At 35.5% G+C, this 11,594-nt stretch overlaps 1 non-coding gene across 1 annotated transcript; it reads left to right on the plus strand.

Annotated features, from left to right (window-relative positions):
* The first annotated feature begins 11,249 nt into the window (after positions 1-11,249).
* On the plus strand, positions 11,250-11,356 carry LOC136204276 (small nucleolar RNA R71). Its single transcript, XR_010675124.1, has one exon. It is a non-coding gene; the product is annotated as a small nucleolar RNA R71 (small nucleolar RNA).
* The last annotated feature ends 238 nt before the right edge of the window (positions 11,357-11,594 follow it).

An 11,594-nucleotide genomic window follows, 5' to 3' on the forward strand; every position in this document is an offset into this window, starting at 1 on the left:
AAATGGCCATGTTCACTAGAAAAATGAAAAAGCTGTTTAGAAGAAATGACAAATACAGCAAGAGGCCATTCAAAAGGAGTGACAAATATAAAGTTGAGTCAAGTGACAACAGACACAAGAAAGACAGCTCAAAGCCTATTACCTGTTTCGAATGTCATCAAGCTGGACATATCAAATCAAGCTGTCCTACATTAAAAAAGGATAAGAAGGGCAGCAGAAAGGCAATGGTGGCCACCTGGAGCGATAGTGATGAGTCAACCTCATCAGAAGCTGATGCCACTGAGTCAGCAAACATCTGCTTTATGGCTGACGAGTCTGCTGACCTCTGTCGTTCTGAGCAAGCTGACCTCTCTGGTGCATCTGACCATGAGGAACACTCAACCGAGGTAATATCCCTACCTTTGCTCAGAAATGAAATGATTAATGCCCTGAGTGATCTCTATATACTTATCAAAAAGTGTAATAAGAAAATACGAGCACTCAGCAAGCGATGTGATGAGATTAAGGAGGTCAAGCTCAGTGACAGTTGAGCGATTTCCGCAAGTGCACGGTATACGCTTGTAGTAATAAAAGATATCGATCCCACAGCGAACGCTTTTTTAACAAAACTTATTTACAATCGGTCAAATTTACTTTTAGGTTTATAATATGGAAAAAATCGTTTAATCGGTTTTGGTTTTGAAATTGCTAGAATGAGAATTAGATTAGAATATGAAGATGTTAGAAAATATCTGATTTAAGAATGAATTTGCAAGACAGGAACGTTTAGTACTTTAGAAAAGTAAACAGGTATATTTGTTTGCATTAAGCAAAGAAACAACTCTAAACTTTGTATGAATTATAACGATGAAATAAATGACGGAACCTCTAATTAATTGGCTTTGAACGCGACAAAACCCTCTTGGGATAGTTGCCCTTAATCAAATTAAAACTCTTTCGAGATGATAATTTGCTTAAGTGTTCAACAAAGTTTCCTTGTAAAGATTTGAATTAAATACGTTTTAATGAAAACACCAGCATCAATCCACTTCGGCTCATTTACCAAAGTGCTGCATAAGAATCTATCGAATAGAACGGACTTTATTAGATGAAATATAAATTGATACAAGTTTATAGAGAACATGGAGCATTGAATTCTTCGACGGCGTGCAAGTGAACGGGTTGTCAATCCTTTCCTTGGGTTTCGTTCGAGTTTGTCAGGCTCAGGGGCGAATCCTCTACTCAATCTTCTCGTTGAATCTTCGTAATAGAGACTAGGTCGGTCTACTACCAAAATGAAAACTAAACTGGAACAATGTCTAAACGTTACTGAATTTGTTATTAATTTGTAAACAATGTGTGTACATCATATTGTTTTTTACAGAATCTAAATCTAACTTCTGAATCACTTGATTCGGAATTTCTGCATAAATTCTACACTAATTTCTTTCTTCTATACATATCACACATATCTTTCAACTCTCCATCAACTCTTTATTTATAGATGTTGAAGAGTCTTGATTGAAGTGTCGTGTCCGTTGTGAAGAGACGTATCCGTTGTGGAGAGACGTATACCTTGTGAAGGGACGTTCTTATCCATTCGAACGATCGCGTTCCGTCGAAAATGAAAGTGTGTAACTAGGCTTCCAAATCTCCTGCTCGTACCGAGAATTATTAAATTCACTACCGAGAATGGGGGAGCATCAAGTGGTCTTCAAACGAAGGGGAAAAATGGCTGGCAACGCGTGTCGCGACCGTGAAAAGGGGAAGCCGTGGTCGCGGCACGGAGCATTTTTGGTTTTACAGCTCTCGTTCGTGTCCTCGACTTGGCGTTTATTAATTTTCGTCGTCTTCGACTCATTTTGTAGGGCTTTTCTTCTATTTTTGAGCTCTTTTTACTTCTATTCGGAATTTACCAAATATTTATGTACCTTGCAAGAAAGAAACATATTCGAAAGTAAAAGCTTTCTAAATAGATATAAACAGCACGAATTCGTAGCAATATTGATGTAATTATTGATGATATTTTAGGTATATTTTGGGCTTAACAAATCTCCACACTTAATCTTTTGCTAGTCCCGAGCAAAATTTCACTGAATTTATTCTTTAACTAATCTCTTTATGAAAATAAAACATATATCTCTGTATTACCTTTTAAATTAGTTAAGCCGAAAAGACTAACTTCGCATGGCAAATTTATACGCAAAATATCAAACTAACTTAGTATAAATACGATATATCATTCGTCTTGTATTTCCAATTTTTGTATTGAAGCATTCGGGACAATGTAAGCACGCATGTTATTGAGTTTTTCATCTCAAGGCATTTCAAAGCACTAAAATTTCCTTTCCCAAACCTAAACTAATATATGAGATATATCAAAATGAATAAGTACTTGATTTTATTTGCTTGGTTACGCCCGAAATAAGGGTGGTTTCAACCGTAACCTTATACGCTTTTACTATTACTTTTTTTTTCTTTGTGTTTGCTTAAGAGGTACCGACCATGCCATGGGTGGACGCAATCGTTACTTTAAACTTATACACGCTTGTTTTTTTTTTTAAACGTTCCTTCCATACCTCGATTGTGATAAGGGTGGTTGCAACCGTGGCCAAAAGTAAACGGTACTTAATTTTCTTCCCTTTCATACCTCGATTGTGATAAGGTTGGTCTCAATCGTGGCCAAAAGTTAAGAATTCAACTAATTGATTAATTAACATGAATTATAAAATTGTAACTTGGGAAAAAGAAAAATAGCACATTCATCCTATATTGACTTAAAATTCAACATGTATTATGGCTAAAGTTTCCTTAAAAACTTCAATTGGTTTTAATGTAAGACGAAATCAAACCGAGCTAAAAAATTATTAGTTTAATTAAAAGCCTATAAACCTAATTGAAAATTTAAAATAAGATTTATTCTATCATGAATTACATGATATACAATAGAGATTGAAATAAAGAATTTATTTACTTAAATACATTCACTCGAGACAATTTTACTTAAAATCGTATCGGAGATTTGTGAAAAATTTTGAAAAAATATTACCCGTATAGAAATATTATTTCTATTGATAATGATAACCTAAAAAAAATAATCATAAAAACTTATGATTAATTTTCTAAAAATATATGAAAATGTTAAGTTATTGTGAAAATTATTTTGCAATATATATATATGTGTTGCATTTGCATGAATATCATTCGTTGCAATTATTATTTTGTTTTGCAAAATAATATCTTTGTTGCATTTATTCGTATTTCGTATTTATGTAGAAATTGATATATGTATGTCACCTCCCACACTTAAATTGGACCATGTCCTCATTGGTTCAAAAATAATGGAGAAAATATAGAATACGAAATAAGGCATACGGAACAAAGATGAAAATTAATCAAATGAAACATTCAACATAAAAGTAAAAATTGTACCAAACATAATAAAAGGAGAATGTATCAAACATAAAACAAGAGAAAAATAAAATGAAAGGAAAACAACCTAAGCATGAGGTGGTGAATCGGGAGGTGTAGGTGACGTCTCCATATTGCGACGTCGGAAAAAGGAAAGCATCCGATGCCGAGTCGATCGATGTTCACGCCTCAAAAGGTTGAGGTTGTCATTCATCACCATATTGTTTTCAACCAAATCATCAATGCGTAAATTCATTTGACGGTTGTTGGAATTGATTTGGTTCAAAATCCTCTGCAAATCTACCGGATCATCCTCCGCCTGAGGTGTTTGGGGTTGTGCTTGAGCCGGTGGTGCATCCTCCTCTCCTTCCGCATCTCCGCCGCCTTCGGTACCTACAAATTGAGAACTTGAAGCGCCACCACCCATAGTGCACCGAATGGAAGTCTAAGAAGTGCATATCCACAAATTGGCGGTCGGCTTGTGAAAAATGTTTGAAACGAGAGGCTTCTTCCTCCGAATAGATGTCAAAATAAGCTCCGTATTGAATCCGGGGGCGATTAGCTTCCGTAACAGCGGGCTTGGTACCAACACGCTTTGTCCTAACTATGGTGATGGTGTTTAGGGGCTTATGGTATGAGAAAAAGAAGAAGAAGAAGAAGTGAAAAGAAAGACCAAAGCTTGAAGATGAGTTGGGGGTTTGTGGAATGGAAGTGATTGGAAATAGGAAATAGGATAGAAATTGGAGTGAATAAATTGGGAAAATAAAAAGTAGATTTTTTGGGGAAGAGTTTAGAGTAAGGGATTGGGTAAAAATAGAGGTGATGTGAGGTGTTGTGTAAGAGGTAGGGTTATATAGGGTGATTAGGTAAGTGAATAGGTAGAAATAGAATAGGAATAGGCAAAAATATTGGCAAAATCGGATTTAATAGGGCAATTTGGACGCGTGTCGCGACCGCGAATGGCAAAGCCGCGGCCGCGGCACGCGACTTTCAGGCAATTTTTTGCCCTGAAATCGGTCCAAACTTGCTGCTCATACCGAGAATTTCTTAATTCTCGGTAGAGAATTGGTTGAAATAGCCAAATTTGATTCCTTTTGACTTGGTTTGTACATTTTTTTTGTTGAAATGGTTCCTGAACTTAATATTAATTGTTCCTGTACTCAAAAAAATAAATGACAAGGAAAACCAAAGGTTTTACCTTAATAAATTGAATTAAAGTATAATAAAATGATTTATGAGTAATTAATGAAACTTAAATGTTCATTTATGCATATAAGTTAAGAGAACCATATTAAATGCATAATAAGTGCATGTTAATACGTATTTAACACATGAATTAAAATGATAAAAAGATAACTTAATTCATTGAAAATAAATTGAGTTACAAAATAAAATTAAACATGGATAAATGTGTGAAAAAATAGAAAAAAAACATATTTAGTTCAAGTGAATCTTTTTTTATCTTAATTTGAGTAAGAAAAATTAGAGATCCATATGAAAATATGCTAAGTATAGATAATAAAATGAAGAATTGAAGGAGATAAAATCTTTATTAAATAATCATATGTACAAAATAATGAAAACAAAGCAATAATTAAAACAAAACAAAATATGTACAAAAATAAAAAACGGAAATTATTCTACATATTCATCCCTATCTAACGGGATATTTCTGGCCTTAATACGATCAATTTGAAACTGCACGAAAGTTTCACGTTCCGGTGCAGACAAAAATTGAGGCCCTGCTCGAAAGACACGTTTCACAAGTCCTTCGCGCTCGAGAAATTCATAGTCAATTGTCGGGAAGAATTCATCTTCATTCCAAGGAACATCAATAGTACCCTTTGAACCGAGAATTATTCCACAGATTATATTGCCGAACCCAATCTTCTTATCTTTGGATCGAGAAGCGACGACAAGACCCTCCATCAGAATTTTGGAAGAATCCACTGCATTGCCCTGGAAAATATCTCCAAGAACATACAAATCTGTGTCACGGACCACACTACTGAATGTGCGCCCGAATAAACCGTGACAAAAAAATTTATGTAAATACAGCATGGAGTTGGAGCGAAAAGAGTGATTATAGGCGAGTTTTGAATTGAATCGCCAGAATCCTGTAAGCATTCTCCAAATGTCTGAGGATGTCATGTCTCATCCAGGATGACGTTTGATTGTATCCCTCGGGGGAAAACCAAACCAAGCATGCAACTCGGGATAGCCGAAAGTGAAGATTTCACCTTCTCGACGAAAACTAAGACGTACTCGGCATTTATTAGTAAAACGAACGGTACAGAAGAATTCGAGTATCCAGTCGCCTATTATTGGAAATCGCATTTGGGCGAATTTTGTCCACCCTAAGCGCTCCATATAGCGGCTCATGTCATCAGTAATGCCTAATTGGTCGTTAAGGAATTCATCCATATACAACATTCCGGTGAAGAATTTGTAACGGTGATTCCAATAACGCCTACCTTCATCGTGATTGAAGATAGGAAAAGGCGCCCTATATCGCTTGGATAAGTCTGGGCGTTTGTTGATTGAGGCAGCATTGTGCCTAGATGGTTTGTATTTGGTAGGCATAGTGCAAAAGTGAGTGTTACTTTAGCAAAGAACGGTATTTGTGAAGAAAATCAGGGTTCTAACTAAGATGAAAAGAATTGGAACAGAACCTGAATCCTCTAAGATTAATTTATAAGAGTTTAGGATGAAAAGAGGTATTGTTTTAATTTGGAAAAGGTATAATTTGTACCTTTCTGGAATGAAGAAACTTAATGTTTCAATTGCCAAGAGGTTCGTCGAAAGGGTGAGAGTGTTTCGGGCCTGATAGTGCAGGAAATACGCGTGTCGCGACCGCGAATGGCAAAGCCGCGGTCGCGACACGCTGATTTCCTTGCGGAAATCAGGCATCAAAGCCACCTCCTGATTCACGGTAGAGAATTTAAATATTCTCGGTATGACCAGAGAAATCCGAATCAACATAGACAATTCTGAAACAAAGTATTCTCGGCAGAGAATTGCCTTAAACTATAAAATCATCCTATTTTCCTAAAAATTAAATCTAAAATCATGAAATAAAAATATTTACGTTACTAAATCATAACATAAAGTAATCTAATCATAAAAATGACATTTTGGAAAAATAAAGTAAAATAAAATAATAATAAAAAAAAATATAAACAAAAAACATAAAAACAATAAAACAAAATAAATTGTGTAAGAAAAACTGAGTAATTTATACGTTAGATAATCTCGTTACGAGCGGAATTTCAATTTGTGAAATATTTTCGTAATAGATTTTACATCGATTACCATTAACTTTGAATCGAACTCCGTTAGGACCTTCTAGTTCCAAAGAACCATAATCGAATGTTTTGACGACTAAATATGGTCCTAACCATCTGGACTTAAGTTTTCCTGGAAATAAACGAAGTCGTGAATTAAATAACAGCACTTTATCCCCAACATTAAAGTGTTTAACTCTAATTTTGGCATCGTGCCATTTTTTCACTTTTTCTTTATAAATCTTTGCATTTTCGTAAGACAGATGATGTAACTCATCTAACTCATTTAAATTGAGCAAACGTTTCTTACCTGCTTGATGTAAGTCAAAATTAAGTTCTCTAATAGCCCAATAGGCTTTATGTTCTAATTCGACTGGCAAATGACATGCCTTACCATACACTAAACGGTACGGAGTCATTCCTATTGGTGTTTTAAATGCAGTACGGTATGCCCATAACGCATTATTGAGTTTAGAAGACCAATCTTTTCTAGAGGAAGAAACTGTTTTCTCGAGAATCCATTTGAGTTCTCTATTTGATATCTCCGCCTGACCATTTGACTGGGGATGGTACGGCGTTGATACACGGTGGCGTACTCCATATTTTTTCATAAGCGTTTCAAAACTCTTGTTTATAAAATGAGCACCACCATCACTAACGATAACTCTAGGACAACCAAATCTACAAAATATATCGACAAGAAAATTAACAACAACCTTAGAATCACTCGTCGGAGTTGCAATTGCTCCAACCCACTTTGAAACATAATCGACAGCAACTAATATGTAAGTTTTACCATTGGAAGGGGGAAAAGGTCCCATGAAATCTATTCCCCACATATCGAAGACTTCAACTTCTAACACGGTTGTGAGGGGCATCTCATCTTTCCTTCCTAGATTTCCTGTTCTTTGGCACTTATCACAACGAGTAATAAATGAAAGGACATCCTTAAACATCGTAGGCCAAAAGAAACCACTTTCAAATATTTTAGCTGCTGTCTTGTTAACTCCATTATGTCCTCCATAAGAGCTAGAATGACATTCTGACATAATGGATTCAAATTCATTTTCACCAACGCATCTCCTAATTATCCCGTCACCACAAGTTTTGAACAGAAAAGGATCTTCCCAAAAGTATTGTTTAATATCGAAGAAAAATTTCTTCCTTTGGTGGGAATTTAATCCTTCCGGAACAATATTGGCTGCGAGATAATTAGCAATATCTGCATACCAAGGTGATATAAAACTTTTCATTTCATAGAGATGTTCATCAGGGAAATCATCTCGTATACCGATAGTTTCACCTATAGGACCATTTTCATCTTCAAGTCTCGATAGATGATCGGCGACAAGGTTTTCTACTCCCTTTTTGTCTTTAATTTCTATATCAAATTCTTGTAATAATAAAACCCATCTAATTAGACGTGGTTTTGCATCCTTTTTAGCAAATAAATATCTTAATGCTGCATGATCGGTATAAATAATAACTTTCGAACCTAACAAGTATGACCTAAACTTGTCACATGCAAAAACTACGACTAACATTTCTTTTTCTGTTGTGGTGTAGTTTAATTGTGCACCAGACAGTGTGTGACTTGCATAATAAATGACATGAAGTTTCTTATCCTTCCTTTGTCCTAAAACACATCCGACAGCTAAGTCACTTGCATCACACATGATTTCAAAGGGTAAATCCCAATCAGGTTTAGCAATAATAGGTGCACTGACTAAAGCAGTTTTCAATGTTTCGAAAGCTTTAACGCATTCTTCATTAAAATCAAAGGTTGAATCTTTCATGAGTAAATTAGTAAGTGGTTTGGAAATTACAGAAAAATTCTTAATAAATCTTCTGTAAAAACCAGCATGTCCTAAGAATGATCTTACTCCCTTTACAGTTGTTGGAGGGGGTAATTTCTCTATTACTGAGGTTTTTGCTCTATCTACTTCTAATCCTTTTTCAGATATTTTGTGACCTATGAAATGACATTTCTCCCAGTTTAATACCAAATTTGTTTCTTCACACCTAGACAGAACTTTATCCAAGTTTTCTAGGCATGAATCAAAAGAATCTCCATAAACTGAAAAATCGTCCATAAAAACTTCCATGATATCTTCAATGAAATCATTAAAGATCGTAGTCATACAACGTTGGAATGTTGCAGGTGCGTTACATAAACCAAAGGGCATTCGTCTATATGCAAATGTTCCGTAAGGACATGTGAAAGTTGTTTTATCTTGGTCATCCGGGTAAATGTATATTTGAAAGAATCCGGAGTAACCATCAAGAAAACAGTAGAAAGCATGACCAGCTATCCTTTCGATCATTTGATCAATGAAAGGAAGAGGAAAATGATCTTTCCTAGTTGCTTTATTTAAATTTCTATAATCTATACAAACCCTCCAACCAGTGGTGGTTCGTGTAGGTATTAATTCACCTTCTTCATTCCTTACAACTGTTATGCCTCCCTTTTTAGGTACACAATGGATTGGACTAACCCATTCACTATCCGAGATAGGGTAGATGATTCCATTGTCCATAAGTTTAGTAATCTCATTTTTTACTACTTCTTTCATGTTCGGATTTAGGCGTCTTTTCCTATCCGCTTTAGGTGGCTTATCTTCTTCTAAGTGAATTCTATGCATTACAATACTTGGATTAATACCTTTTAAGTCAGAAATTTGACAACCCATACTTCCTATCCTATTTCTAACAACTTCTTTCAATTTCTCTTCTTGAACTTGTGTCAATTTGTTAGAGATAATAATAGGTAGAGAATCGCCTTCGCCTAAGAAAGCGTACCTCAAATGACTTGGTAATTCTTTAAGTTCTAATTTAGGTGGAACTACAATCGAAGGCGGAACTGGTCCATCTTCTCGAATCAAAGGTTCTGGGTCCTTATCTTCTAGTTCCTTACTCATTATAGGTTCTATTATTTCTTCTTTCTGAACAATGTCATTTACACACTCTTCAATTAAATCAAGTTTCATACAAGCGAAATCCTCCATAGGATATTTCATCGCTTGATTCATGTCAAACTCAATCTTATCATCTCCTATTCGTAAAACTACTTTCCCTTCCGACACATCAACTAGAGCACGTCCCGTGTTCATGAACGGTCGACCAAAGATTAGCGGACAATTTACATCATAAGCAAAATCTAAAATAACGAAATCGGTAGGAAAAATAAATTTGTCAACTTTAACTAAAACATCCTCAATTATACCGTATGGTCTTTTAGTGGTTTGATCCGCTAATTGTAAAACCATATTGGTACGTTTGATGTCTTCTTCTAAGCCTAACTTATTAAATATAGATAATGGCATCAAGTTAATGCTTGCTCCTAAATCACAAAGACAACTGGGGAATTCTATATCTCCCAATTTACACGGAATGATAAAACATCCGGGATCTTTGAGTTTTGTGGGCAAATTGCTTGACACAATCGAACTGCAATCTTCAGTAAGTGAAATGGATGAAATTCCTTCCCAACTGATTTTCTTTGAAATTAAATCTTTGAGGAATTTTCCATAGTTGGGAATTTGCGTAATTGCATCCATAAATGTTAAATTAATATGCAAATTCTTAAGTTTGTCTAAAAATGTTAAAAGTTGTTTGTCATAGTCCTTGTTGCGGACTTTGTGTGGAAAAGGTGGTTTGGGTACAAAAGTTTTTGTACTAGAGTCAATCGGTGCATCTTTTTGTTTTAATGTATCTTCTTTGGGTTTTGGTAAATCAGTTCCAGGTAAAGTCGAATTTCCGGGCATTTCCGGGCCTAAGTAGTTTTTCCCTGAACGAAGAGTGATAGCCTTAACATGCTCTTTGGGATTTTCTTCCATATGGCTTGGAAGACTTCCCTCCTTGCGGGATGGAATTGATTTAGCGAGTTGTCCAATTTGAATCTCCAAATTATGGATGCTAGATGATTGGTTTTTAATAAGCTGATCGAATTTATTTTCGATCCGTTTAAAACCATCGTCGTGATTACTTATTTTTCCGCTCATCGCATCAATGAATTTGTCGATTTTAGAAGATAAGGTGCTAATCGTATCTCTTGATTGATTTTGATAATTAATAGTACGATTTTGATTAGCATTAGCATTATTATTGTTATTGTCTCTCCAGTTAAAGTTAGGATGATTTCTCCATCCAGGATTATATGTATTGGAATAAGGATTATTGGTTTGGTTTTGCCCTTGGACAAAGTTTACCTGTTCAATCTCACTCATACCTTCGTAATCCACATCTGTTCGGATTGGTTGACCATTAGGATCACACGGTGCCATAAACCTATCAATTTTGTGCGACAAGGCAGAAAATTGGGCTTGCAACATCGCTACTGGATCAAGATTCACTATACCTTTAACTGATGATGTTGTTGAGGATGATGGTTTCGCTGATGGTAGGTGTCCACGTTCCGCGGGCCACATACTGCTGTTGATTGTCATTTCCTCTAAAAGTTCTCTTGCTTGGGCAGATGTTTTCTTCATGAATAACCCTCCAGACATAGCGTCCAATGAACCTCTAGTTGTAGGATTTAGTCCATTATAAAATGTTTGCATTAAAAGTTCAGCGAGCAATTGGTGGTGTGGGCATAAACGTTGAAGTTCTTTAAAACGTTCCCAAGCCTCATAAAGAGTTTCATTATCATTTTGAGAAAAAGATGTTAACTCTTTAATGACTCTTGCGGTTTTTGCTAAAGGGAAAATTTTTGATAAAAATGCTTGGGCTAATTGCTCCCAAGTCTCAATTGATGCGGCTGGCATAGAAGTTAACCACTCTTTGGCTCGATCCTTCAAAGTAAAAGGAAAAAGGCGAAGTTTGATTGCTTCTGCAGTTACATTAGTAATTTTAAAAGTGTCACAAATTTCTAAGAAATTTGTCAAATGGGTATTAGGATTTTCGTTAGGTAACCCGTAAAAT

Source organism: Euphorbia lathyris, chromosome 8, assembly GCF_963576675.1.
Source record: "Euphorbia lathyris chromosome 8, ddEupLath1.1, whole genome shotgun sequence".
Classification (NCBI taxonomy): Eukaryota; Viridiplantae; Streptophyta; class Magnoliopsida; order Malpighiales; family Euphorbiaceae; genus Euphorbia; species Euphorbia lathyris.